Source organism: Sorex fumeus, unplaced genomic scaffold, assembly GCF_029834395.1.
Source record: "Sorex fumeus unplaced genomic scaffold, SorFum_2.1 ptg000034l, whole genome shotgun sequence".
Classification (NCBI taxonomy): Eukaryota; Metazoa; Chordata; class Mammalia; order Eulipotyphla; family Soricidae; genus Sorex; species Sorex fumeus.
The window spans coordinates 32,356,120-32,368,910 of record NW_026606091.1 but is presented as its reverse complement, the minus strand read 5'-3'; the positions used below and the strand labels follow the sequence as shown (position 1 = coordinate 32,368,910).

The window sequence follows — 12,791 nt, the reverse complement described above, 5'->3', positions numbered from 1 at the left end:
GGTTTCTGGTTTTGGGGGGGGGCTATATCTGGTGATGCTCAGGGGTTACTCCTGGCTCTGCACTCAGGAATTATTCCTGATGATATTTGGAGGATTTTATGGGATGATGGGGATCAAACTTGGGTTGGCCCCTTCCAAAGCTAGCACTTTACCTTCTATATTATCTCTCCAGCCCCTTCTGGGGTTTCTTTAGCAAATTTTAAAATAAAAAATGTTTTCTGACTACATAACTTTAAAAGTCTTCTCCAAGCTCTGAAATTCTGTGAATTTCAGTGTTTACAGTGCCCCAAATTCAGATAACCCTATAAAGCATAATTATTAGCTTGCAAGTAGTTTCCAAAATAAGTAGCTCTCCAGCCCGGCCCAGAATCCCTTACCAGAAGTTGGAAACATATTACTCATTCCATCCTCATTGCCTGGTCCCCAATCTTCTTTCCACTTCTGTGCCCCAAAACACACTGCTCTATTACCTGAGCATTTATTTCCTTCTTCTGTGAGACAAGGACATACATAATTTCTATATCAGACTAGAAAGCACAACTGACATCCTGTAGTACTGGCCTTAATTTCATTCCCATTAAGGGGAAACTACATTGACTGAGTTGATGAATGTTCACTCCGTTTCTCTGTAGAGGACATGAAGACACAGTTCATTTGGGTGCCATATTTGGTAGTGAGTTACAGAGGGGGCTTTCTGCAGGTCAGCGGAGGTGTAGGGTTTACTAGAAAACAAAGTCAGCCTTGGTTGGATGGACCAGGCTGTTAGTGTCTGGTGAGACCCTCCCCGGCCTCCTTGCATGAGAACAAAGAGCTGTGCATCCTTCTGAACTGAGTACCGACCGCGCTGATAGCAGCTCTGTGCAAACAGATACCCCCACTATCTTCTGATTCAAGAGCCCAGGCCCTGTCCGCTGTCCCACATGCTTTTCAGGGTGATAACCGCTTCTGTTCGCTCTTATTTCCTGAGCAGTGAGACGCAGCGCCCAGTTTTAATGATAAAGGGTATCTAGCAGTAGTAAAGAATAACATCCCATGTTTATTTTCCCTGTGAAGTCTGAGGCCTTTTGGAGAGGAGAGTTATGGGGAATTCGGGAGGCTGCTGGCAGTCTTGGGGAATGGTCTGTCCATCTGGGTTGGTTTTAATTTCTTGATTGCCGAGAACATTCCAGCACTGAAGTGTAAGGATAAGGCGGGGCTTATTGCTGATGGGGCGGTGTGGCTCCTCACACAGGGCAGAACCGAGCCTGCTACCTCCTTTTTTCCCAGGGAGCGTCAGACTATGCTAATAGGACTCCCACACAGGTATCTTTCCTAGCAGAGCCCGGCTGGCTTCCTTGAACCGAGCCGAGGGTGTGCACCAGGATGGGTAACAAGTACCAGGGGTGTCTTGGTCCTCATGATGACACATTTGGCCAGGCTGTGCATATGCCAGTAGAGCCAGAGCTGGCCCCCTCCAGGGCTCCATCTGTGGAAGGTGCTCGTTGAGAATGCCAGGCAGAGAGACCTGGCAATCCATTTCCTGCCTGCTAAAGTCACTCCTTTTCCCTTCCCAACCTGGCTAAAAATATAACCAAAGTGTCATGAGAAAAGGAAAAAAAAAACTCCAAATACAAAAAAGCCTAACATTTGTTGAGCAGATTGCGACAGAATATCAATTAGCTAAGTGTTTGGTATGCAAACGTCCCCAGTGCTAGCTCACCCAGAAGAAGGTTTAGCGGGGTGGGAGGAACAGAGTGTCAGAATCAGGGAGCAAGGCAGGCTCTGCCTGAAGGACTGGGCTAGGGCCCAGAGCCTGACCTGGGTGACAGGTAAGCTCGGTGCAGTTGCCATCTCTGTCCACCGAGGGGCAGCAGTTCTAGCAGCCCTCTGCCAGGCACCGGATGGGAACATTAGGAAGGCAGTGAGGGGCTGCAGTGGCCCTTCTCAGCGAGCTGGGGCTGAGCTAGGTTATTCTAACTCTCCAATCCTAGCTCCAGTGGACAGCAGCTGCTCAAAGTAGGAAGTCGCAGCTTCCAAATCAATGGAACTAAAGCACCATTTTAGATTCTGGTACATATTCTATTTCAGAGTAGTAAAAACTCCAAGCAGCGAAGAATTAGGGGAAATACAGAGACTAGAGAGTTCTAGCTGATTCATATGTTACTTGAGTGGACAAGTAGCAGAAAGTGGAGTTGGGTTGTTTGTGCTGTATCTTCTGGATTATAAGCCAGCCACCACAAAGGGAAATTTAGGTTTACTTGGATGGACATAATTCAGTGCTGTGCCAGTACATGCTGAACTGTGCCAGTCGGTGATAGACCATGCCAACCTTGCCAGGTCATGCCATACAATGACATTCCATGCCAACCTATGCCAAATGTCCCAGTCTATGCAAACCTGTGCCACACATATCAGTCTGTGCTGACCAGTGTTACTGGTGCCAGTTGGTGCCAGCTTTGCCAGGTGATGCCATCCCATGCCAGACTTCCAGAGAGTTCCAGTTTGTGCCGACACATACATAGCTTTCCAATGTTAATATCAATCTAACTGATAATATGTTAGACTGATACCTAACATGTAATAGTTAAAAGTCTCTACGCTGTTTCACCAAATCCTTACAACCTCATGTATATATAATTCTTTTTAGATTATTAAATTAAGGAATCCAAATCTTAGAGCCTGAAGAGCTGTTAAACAATAAAAAAAAAGTGGGATAGCTAACCACATGTGATAACATTTAATATCAACCCTGCCTCCGCCAGGCTGTTGTTTCTGACAGAGGGAAAATGGTTAGCCATAAAAAGTAAATGAAAGAGATCTACTCTCAGGACTTGTTAAATGTGTATCCATACATTTTTTAGAGAGTCTAAGAGCTGAGAGGGAGCTGGGTTATCTCCTCATGCGAATCAGAGCCAGAAGAGGGGAGCTCACATCCCCATCCTACGACTGTGTAGGGGAAATACGGATGTAAAGCTTAAGGGTCAGGTGTGTGTGTGGAAATCTCCCAGAAGCAGAGACAAAGTTCATCCAGAGAGACTTGAGCCTATTTTAAGTGCCACCCCCAGAGGGAAGGTCAGGGGCTGGAAAGATACTATAGTGGGTAGGGCATTTGCCTTGCATGCAGCCACTCTGGCTCAATTCCTGGCACTGCATATGGTTCCCCAGGCACCTCCAAGAGTGATCTCTGAGTCCATCTGGGTGTGCGTGTTGTGGGGGGGGGGTGAGGGGAGAACAGAAATTATTCAATACACAACTATTCAAAGAACTAAGTGTGTATTTTACATGCTGGAGGCCCACGTTTGGTTCCCCACCCCAACCCCAGACAGTAAGGAACAGCCCTGGAGCATGGAACTGAGAGTACCCCCTGAGCACCACTGGATGTGGCCCCTAAACAAAGACAAACCAGAAAAATGAGAATCCATTGGAGAGGCCGTGACACATGGATTGTTTTCACTCTTTCAGAAGACAGAAACAATTTGTTAAAAAAAAAAAGTATTAGGGCTGAAGAGATGGCTCAAAGAACTGATGAGCACATACTTTGTGTGCAGGAAGGTGAGTTGGAAGACCAGCACTGCCCAGTCCCCAGGAGTCATCTCCAAGCACAGAACTGGGAGCAGCTTCTAAAACAGGTGTGACCCAAAAACAGAAACAGAAAGCACACAAAAAGGCTCATGATGCTTTTTTTCTTTCTGGGTCACACCCAGCAATGCACAGGGGTTACTACTGGCCCTTGTGCTCAGGAATTACTCTTGGCGGAGCTTGAGGGACCATATTGGATGCTGGGAATCGAACCTGGGTCAGTTGTGTGCAAGGCAAACTCCCTACCTACTGTGCTATCACTCCAGTCCCCAAAGCTCATGATGTTTTAATGTTGGAAACGAATTAGAGATTTTTAAATGCTATGAAATAAGACCAAAAGGCATTCTTAAAACACCCACAGGTCAGCAGTTTGAAATCTTGGCTAGAAAGAACACAGGTACAGTTTCTATACCTACAAATGTAGGTGTAGCTCTAGAAAGCAAGGCTAGGTATGTAACTTCATTGGTTATGTGAGGTCTAGCCCAGGTAGGGTAGTTTCCTTTTGACCTGAGCAGTATACAAATGTAATGAGGGCTGGAGAGAGTGTACAGGGGTTGGTTAAGGTCTGTCTTGAGCGCAGCTGATACTGGTTCGATTCCTGGCACTGCATGTAGTCCCTTGAACCATGCCAGGAATAAGTCTGGAGCACCACAGGATATGGGGGAAAATTGTAGTGAAGCACCTAGGAAATGAGTTCCTTTGCATCAAAAGTTCATATTAGAGCCTCAATAAAATTTGAACTGCATACTTACAACTACCTAGAGTGCTATAGATTCATAAAATAGACTCAAGACATTCATTCTAAGTCTGGTATCAACAGCAACAAGTGTTGGGATCACACCAATGATTCTCAGGAAACACAACCCAGGATCCTTTCCTTGGACCGTATGCTCCTCTTGACTTAGCTCCTGATGAAACTTCCTTGACTAAACTTCTTGATGTTATTTCTGTCAAAAGAACAGGTGAGGACTGATAAGAGTACAATAATTGCAATGGGCTTGAGGGCACGCTTTGCCTGGGTTTGACCCCTAGCATCATTGAGTGTGACCCATAAAAAAAAAGGTAAAAATATATTCTCTAATACAAAATAAATTATTTAGCTTTGGGCTGGCTTGGGTGGTAGTGGGAAAACTTGAAATAATGGTGGAAAGGTGTAATGGTGATGGGATTGGTGTTGAAATATTGAATGTAACCAATTACTGTGAACAACTCTGAAACTAAAAAAAAAGAAAATATTCTCTGTCCTACTCTTGTCTTAGACATAAAATGCTACAGGCTAGACAGTTAGTACAGTGGATAAGATGCTTGCCTTGAACAAAGAAGCCAACCCAGGCTTATTCCCCAGCATAGCATATGGTCCCCTGAGCACATCCAGGAATGAGCAGAGCCAGGACTAAGTCCTGAGCACAACTGGGTGTGGCCCAACAACCAAAAAATACCGACTGGCAATTCCTAGCACAGACTGGCTCCTCATGACAAGGCTGGCACAAGTTGGCACTGACTGGCACAGATGGCACTACTTGGCACAGGTTGGCAAGGACAAGAATGGCACTTCTTGGCATCACCTGGAACAGGCTGGCACTGTCTGACATAGGTGTTCATAGACAAGCACAGATTGGCACCTACAGACAACTTCTAGTACCACCTGGCAAGGGTGGCTCAAGAAGGCACAGAATGGTACAGGTTGGCACCTCCTGGCACAGACTAGCACCACTTGACACAGGTTGGCACATTCTGGAACAAGTTGGTGCAGGTGGCATTGTCCAGCACAGGTTGGCAAGGCAAGGCTAGCACCAGCAGGCATGGACACTGAGTGACACAAAATGGCACATATGGGCACAGGCTGACTCTGACTGGCACCACCAAGCATGACCCACCTCTACCCCCGATACAAAAAGGGAAGAAATGTTTGAAATACCAGTCAGGTGAAGGGACAACGGTAGAACTCTGAGATCTGGACTCAGCTTCCATGACCCATAAGTCTGGGGAATATTGCCTCTCTCTGCATCTCCCTGATCTGTAACATAAAGCAAATGGCTTGCTTAGCCTTTTTTGGTTTCCTTCCAAATCTTTTTCTATTGTTCATAATTTACAATAGTATTGATGTTATTGATTTATACTTGTGCCTGGCTTAGCTTTATTTTTTGGTGGTTCTACTTCATTTACTAAGACTCGGGGGGCCAGAGAGATAGTACAGTGGGTAAAGCACATATGATCAATCTATGGCACCACAGTTACCCCAATCACTGCCAGGGATAACTCTGAGCACAGAGCCAGGAATAGGCCCTGAGCACTGTCAGGTGTGCCCCCAATTCCTCACAATACTCTTTTACTCTTTTTTCTGTTTGTTTTGTTTTGTTTTGGGGCCATATTCAGCGATGCTCAGAGGTTGCTCCTGGCTCTGCAGACAGGAATTACTCTTGGCAGTACTTGGGGGAACCATATGGGATGCCGGGGATCAAACCCGGGTCAGCCAAATGCAAGGCAAAATGCCCTCCCCACTGTACTATCACCCCAATCCCACAAATATGTTTTTAAAAGCACCTGGACAGTCTTAATGAGAGACAGCACACTGCAGTGTTCTGCTTTCAAGAAATAGTTTTTTTTTTCTTTTGTAATCGTGTCACTTGTTTTTTTTTTTTTTTGGATCACACCTGGCGATGCACAGGGGTTGCTCCTGGCTCTGAGCTCAGGAATTATTCCTGGCGGTAGCTCAGGGGACCATATGGGATGCTGGGAATTGAACCCGGGTCGGCCGCGTGCAAGGCAAATGCCCTACCCGCTATGCTATCACTCCAGCCCCCAATCGCATCACTTTTAATAACATTTCTTTCTTAAAAATTTTGGCACTGTGACTTACAACTGTCAATAATATTATTTCAGGTAATGTTGCTAAGCCTACTCTCCCCACCCCTCCTTCAGAATGTCAGTGCCCTTCCACAGTCTCCAGATCCCCTCTCACTCCCCTTAGCAAACTCAGTTCCATAGGTCTACTCAGGGTCTGTTATGATTATCTGTTTCCCCCTTTACTGTGTTTTCTTTACTCCGCCTTCCTCCTTCTCCCCTCCCCCGCTACCCCCCACCCCCCAAAATGAGAGGCACCAGGTTGGAAGAGTTTTAACGAGTGACCAAGGTTCACAGAGTGTACCTTAATAAACGTATATAGTATCTTTCAGCCTGTTTGTTCCTCTCGGCCTTGCTGCATCATAATGCCAATTCATCTTTCAAAGCTGAGTTCAAACTCTTGTGTTATGAGATTTCTTTGACGTCCTTACTCTCTGGCTCATAGAGCCCTCATCCCTCCTCTGTGTTTCTGGAATTTGCTGGGTATACTGTTGTCTATATCTGCCTTGTACTTTGCCCAGTACCTTGCATAGTTTGGGGCACAGAGTAGTCAATACATTGCAGGAAAAGGGAGAACACAAAGGAGAGGCGACCAGAAAAGGAAAATAAATTGTGGCCTGATTTTATTCGATTTGAAAATAGTATGGTAAGAGACAGGGTGTTTCAGTGTATGGCTGCTTAGATCCAAACCACCACTTAGAGGCATGCAACGTGGGGCCAGGTTCAATGCCTGTGTTTTGATTTCTTTTTAATTTTTTTTAAATTTGGGGCCATACCTGGTGATGCTCAGGGGTTACTCCTGGCTCTGCACTCAAGAGTCACTCCTGGGGAGCTCGAGGAACTGTATGGGGTTCCCAGAGACTAACAGAGGCCAGCAGCATGACAGTCAAGCACTTTACCTACCTCACTACCACTCTGGCCCCAGCCTCACCCCCTTAAATCAGTTTCCTCATCCAAAAAAAAAAATGGGGAAAGAATTTTCAACCATTCTGGGGGGGGAAGAACTAAAGGTGTCATATAGGGGAAATGCTAGGCCCTATAATGTGTTTGTAGCACGTCATCTTTGGCAGCAGCATCACTGTCATCAAAGGCTTTGTGATGGCAACGGGCAGTGGAGGGTGAGGGTGGGAGGGTGCAGGGGACACCAGACAAGAGCAGTAAGGGGGCTGGAGCGATAGCACAGTGGGTAGGGCATTTGCCTCGCATGACCTGGGTTCGATTCCTCCGTCCCTCTCGGAGAGCCTGGCAAACTACCAAGAGTGTCCTGCTCACACAGCAAAGCCTGGCAAGCTACCTGTGATGTATTTGATATGCCAAAAAAGCAGTAACAAGAAGTTTCGCAATGGAGACGTTACTGGTGCCCGCTCGAGCAAATTGATGAACAATGGGAGGACAGTGCTAAAGTGACAGTTCAGGCCAGAGAGGGGATGGTGGCTTGAGGTGGCAGCAGAGTTCTTCTGCCAGAGGTATACCACCTCGCTTCAATTTACCCAGAGGGGCTAGGTAGCCATGCATTGAATGACAGAAGTCATCTTGGTGGCAGAGAATGCAGGGGTGAGTCTGGAACAAACTAGATGGAGAGGTGACAGCAATGCCACAGTTCTAGAACATGCTATCTGGACATGTGCCAGGGCATCTGTTTTGTGCAGAGACAGAGCACTTTTATCACACGTTAACAGACCCAGCACGAGGGAAACCAGAAACTCTCTGTGCCATGGAAGGAAGGAAGCTAAGCCTGAGCCACTCCTAGAATTCAAGTGCTTTCAAAAGGTGTTTTAGCAAAGAAGCACCACTCGTGAGAATATACAGTCGTACAATTCAATACCCGCCCTTCTGCCCCTTTCACCCAAATGCACTCTGGGAAGGTAGCCAGGGGCATCTTTGGAACAGACTCTCAGACGCCCAGTTTACCTCACCCCAATCAGGGCATGAGTCTCTTCCCAGGGTTTTCTATGCTGTGAGTACAGCTTCCCTGTGCTCCTGTATCTTCCCAGAGTCTCCGCGAAGCATTCCCATTCCCTGTTACAAGGAAAGGAAAATGAGGGTTAGAACGAATTTAGTGATGGAGCTGGAGAGACAGTAGAGCTGGTAAGATGCCTGCCTTGCAGACCTCCACCACATAAGGTCCTTCCGCAGCCACCCCCAAGCATTGCTGGGAGTGATCCCTGAGGACAGAGCCAGGTGTAGCCCAAAACAAAAACAAAACAAAGGGAAAAAAGAATTTAGTGATTCCCCTCAAATTCCACAGACATACCATTTGTTCTTTTTCATGTTTTTGTATTTGGATTAAACCCAAGGTCTCACACAGCAAGGCAAGTGCAGTATCACTGAGTCATGTCCCCAGAACACTTTTACTCCTTTAAAAAAATTAGTAATTGTGGACTATAAAGTAGTTATTCATGATTGGGTTTTAGACACATGATGTTCCAACACCCATCCCTTCACCAATGCCCACTTCCCTCCATCAATACCCCCACCCCCCCGGTTTCCTTCCTACCCCCCATCTGCCTCTATGACAGGCAGTTTTTAAAAAATTGTATTTTATTTTTGGTTTTGGAATGCTCAGAGGTTACTCATGGCTCAAGACTCAGGACTAATTCCTGGTGGTGCTCGAGTGACTATATGGGATGCTGGGGATTGAATCTGGGTCAGCCACATGCAAGGCAAATGCCCTACCTACTGAACCTGACCCTGAGGCACTTTTAAAAATATGTATTTTAACTTTTGGCACTGTGGTTTGCAGTACACTTTACTGCCTTCCAGCGCCCCTCCTCCTTTCCCTGTCCTATTCCCCATTAATCCCTTTGCTCATTTTTGTACATGTCCAGGCAGTGTTCTTGTGTCCTGCATACTCTAGGTATGGGCATGTCAAATCAAGTGTCGTGGGACTCTGCTCAGCATGGTAGGGTGTACCTTATCTGTCAATAGGGTATACCTAAGTATATAGCTTACTGCACATCTGGTTTACCAGCAACTTATTGTACAGTCCGAGTCATGGTTATCTCTGAGCTAAATGACTGCACGATCCTTCTAGCTGGTTTCCCCATTTCCTTCTCCTCCTCCCCTGTCTCTTCTCCAGACTATAGACAGAATCATCTTTTTAAAATAAAGGAAGGTGGGAAGCAGAGAGGCAATCCAGGGGTTAAGGTGCCTGCCTTTCAGACAGCTAATTCTGATTTCATCCTATCACCATGTATGCTCCTGTGAGCCCCACTAGGAGTGGTTACTGAATCCCCGAACACAGAGTAAGCCCTAAGCACTGCCAGGCATGGTCCCCATACCAAGGATAGAAATAAATATAATAAAATAGATTGAACATCTCATCCATGCTGTCCAGAACTACCCCATGACAATCCAGCTCAGAATAGAAATCTTGACAAGGGGAAATAATCTTCCACCCTAGACCCACCTGCTCTCAGACCCTCTCTCCAGGCCTGCTGCTGCCCCTCTGCCTGGAACACACCACTCTGGAGAGAAGTATGGCTGGCCCCTGCCCTCCTTCAGTTCTGCCCAATCATTCCCTATCAGGTCTAGTCCTCCCTAAAGACTAGATTTAAAATAGTGCCTACCATAAACTTCCTCCCCAATCCCCACCCTGTCACTGCCTGCCCTGTTTTCTTCAAAGCACTCACTACCACCTGAGGCATTACATGTTTCATTTATTTATTACCTCTGCAGGCGCTGTGGGCTGGGGATATAGCTGTTCTTTAACTGTTTTGTATGTAAGAGGCCCTGGGTTCAATCCATGGAACTACCAGCATATGAGAGAGAGAGAGAAAGAGAGAGAGAAAGAGAGAGAGAGAGAGAGAGAGAGAGAGAGAGAGAGAGAGAGAGAGAGAGAGAAAGAGAGAAAGAGAAATAAAAGAGAGACATAAGGGAGGGAAAGAGAGTGAGAGTCCTTTCCAGACTTGGCAGAAGTGCAGGTGCCACCGTGGGAGTTGATTACCACCACCACAAAGACCTAAAGGTGTAGCAGTGCAAGGATCCCAAGTACCAGGGCATCTACCCAAGGCTGTGGGTCAAACTCAACCGGTTTCGGGCCAGGAACTCCACATTCAACCAGGCTGTGCTGAAGACCATACATGAATCTGACCCATTGATGGACACATCCAGGAGGTGCCCAAACTGTCCTGTGTGACTGCCCGGGCCCACACTTGCATCCTCAAGGCCGGAGGCCAAATCCCAACCTTTGATCAGCTGGCCCTGGATTCCTCCAGAAGCTGGGGAACTGTCCTGCTCTCTGGCCCCTGCAAAGGCCAGGAGATTCAGAGGCATTTTGGCAAGGTTCCTGGGACCCCACACAGTCACATTAACCCCTACATGTGCTCCAAGGGCTGCAAGTTCAAGCATGTGGAACACAGAAGGACCAGCCATGGCTACAGAAAACTAACCTGGACCCTGCTTTATTAAAGAATTTGGATGCTTAGGAAAAAGAAAAAAGAAAAAAAAAAGAAGGAAATAAAGAGAAAGAAAGAGAAAACAACAACAACAACAAAAAAGCAGCTTTGGGCCCTGTGGCCCAAGGGCATAAAGGCTTTTGCTATTTTGTTGTCTAACTGCACATTTGACAGTGCCCGAGAATGACAGAAGAAAGGGCTCTGGGCAGATGATGGGGCTATTATTAAGTCACAACAGCATCACCCTCTAGTGCGCAAAGCCCAGTCCCCTGGCTGCACACTCAAGAAGCTGGCCCTGCGTTCAGAAGCCAGGGCGTGCATGGGGACTGCTCTGGGCCTGGCCTCCCACCAGGTTCCCGGGTGGAGGCAGAAAGGTGACTGGGGAGTGGGGGGCTGCCTGCCTGGCCTGGGGGGAGGTTTTGTGCACACCTGCAAAGAACTCTCCCAGGAGGCCACGTTCCTTAACATTAGCTGACCTTGGGGCTCATCAGCTCCTAGTCTGGGGAGGACGCTAGGGTTGTCTGTAGAGAGAAGGGACAATCTGTTACGGCTTTGTGGACTTACTGTGCTTGCTATTTCTGTCCCAGACAAGTCCCCGCTCTGGCAGGCTTATCACAGCAGACACCTTGCCTGCCTTCCAATCTAGTTTGTTCTTGACTCTCTCCACAGGCTCCTTCCACCCAATCTTGGGCCCTAATGGACTGTTTACTTGAGTACCCCCTCTTTTATAGTGCTTCCACACTCTGGCAATGGGAGGTGGTGACGGTAGAGATCCCCTCACTGTCCCTTCCTTAAGTGAAGATGGCTTATCTCGTGCACCTACAATGCCCAGAAGGTGGTAACATCTGTTTTCATAGCCTTAGCCCTCAGCAGTGTGTGGCCCAGAGAGGCGCTCACCAAGGCTCACAGTATAGCTGAATTCGGTGTTCAAAGCGCCAAGTGAATTCTGTTCTATATTCTCTCTTCTCCTATACCTGGAGAATTCTACATTCTAGAAGTAATTCTATTACCTTCTGTGTCTTTTGTAAGGCTCCCTAGAGTTATTTGGAAATTTAATTCTTCATTGGTCTAAGAAACTACCTAACCAGCAAGAATTAAAATACCTCAAATTAAGGGATCAATAGTTTAAAATGCCAGTTTAAATCCTCACAGTTCTATTTTATAACTTTCAGTTGCTTTCATTTATTTTTGATTAGAGAAACATATCTGAAAGCCTAAGTTACCAAGTGATAAATTACAAATGACACCTTCAATTCCCTGAAGAACTTCTTTGAACTGAGACTTGCTGGAGTTATCACAATTTTTAGCTAGAGACTGACTTATGAGAAAGATGGGGGAAAATTAAAGCCAAAACATTAGGATCTGACCCTATGTAAAGCTGAGTTAAATTTTGGTGGTTTTGGTTAGGTTTTGAGCACGTGAATGTTTAATTCTTAGCACCTTTTGGTGAGTTTGAAAAACTTAAACCTTCACACCACACAGACATTTTCCTTCCTGTGTGAGATCAAACATGAGATGACCCAGCTTTACTCTGTAAGAGATGCTATTGGCATGAAGGCAAAAACCGTGGGGCAGGTAACCCCTTTCCCTCCTTGGGTCTCAGTTTCTCTGAATATATACAACAGGAAGAAGGGAAGAGGTGATTGCTGGGCCATCCTAATTCTAAAGCCTGAAGAGTACATGGACTAGGGAAATCTGTTCATTATCAAGGTTTTCTCTTTACAAAGGGCCCACTTCAGACTTTCTTTTTTTTCCATGCATTTGAACTAGAGGTTCTTAAACTTATTTGGCCTATTGCCTCCTTTTCAGAAAAAAAATAAATAGAAATCTTCCTTGAAATCTACCTTTTTTATGGGAACAAAGAGAGGACCCAGATAATTTATTCCAGTAACCCCCCGCCCCCACCCCCACCCCCACCCCCACCCCCAGTGCTATACTGACTGAGGAAATAATGATTTAAATTATGACTTGGCTTATTAAAATGTGTTTTTA

The 12,791-nt window shown here is 46.3% G+C and overlaps 1 pseudogene; it reads left to right on the top strand.

Annotated features, from left to right (window-relative positions):
• LOC130026632 (60S ribosomal protein L18-like) overlaps positions 1–10,812 on the top strand; it is a 31,342-nt pseudogene extending 20,530 nt beyond the window's left edge.
• Positions 10,813–12,791: the final 1,979 nt, after the last annotated feature.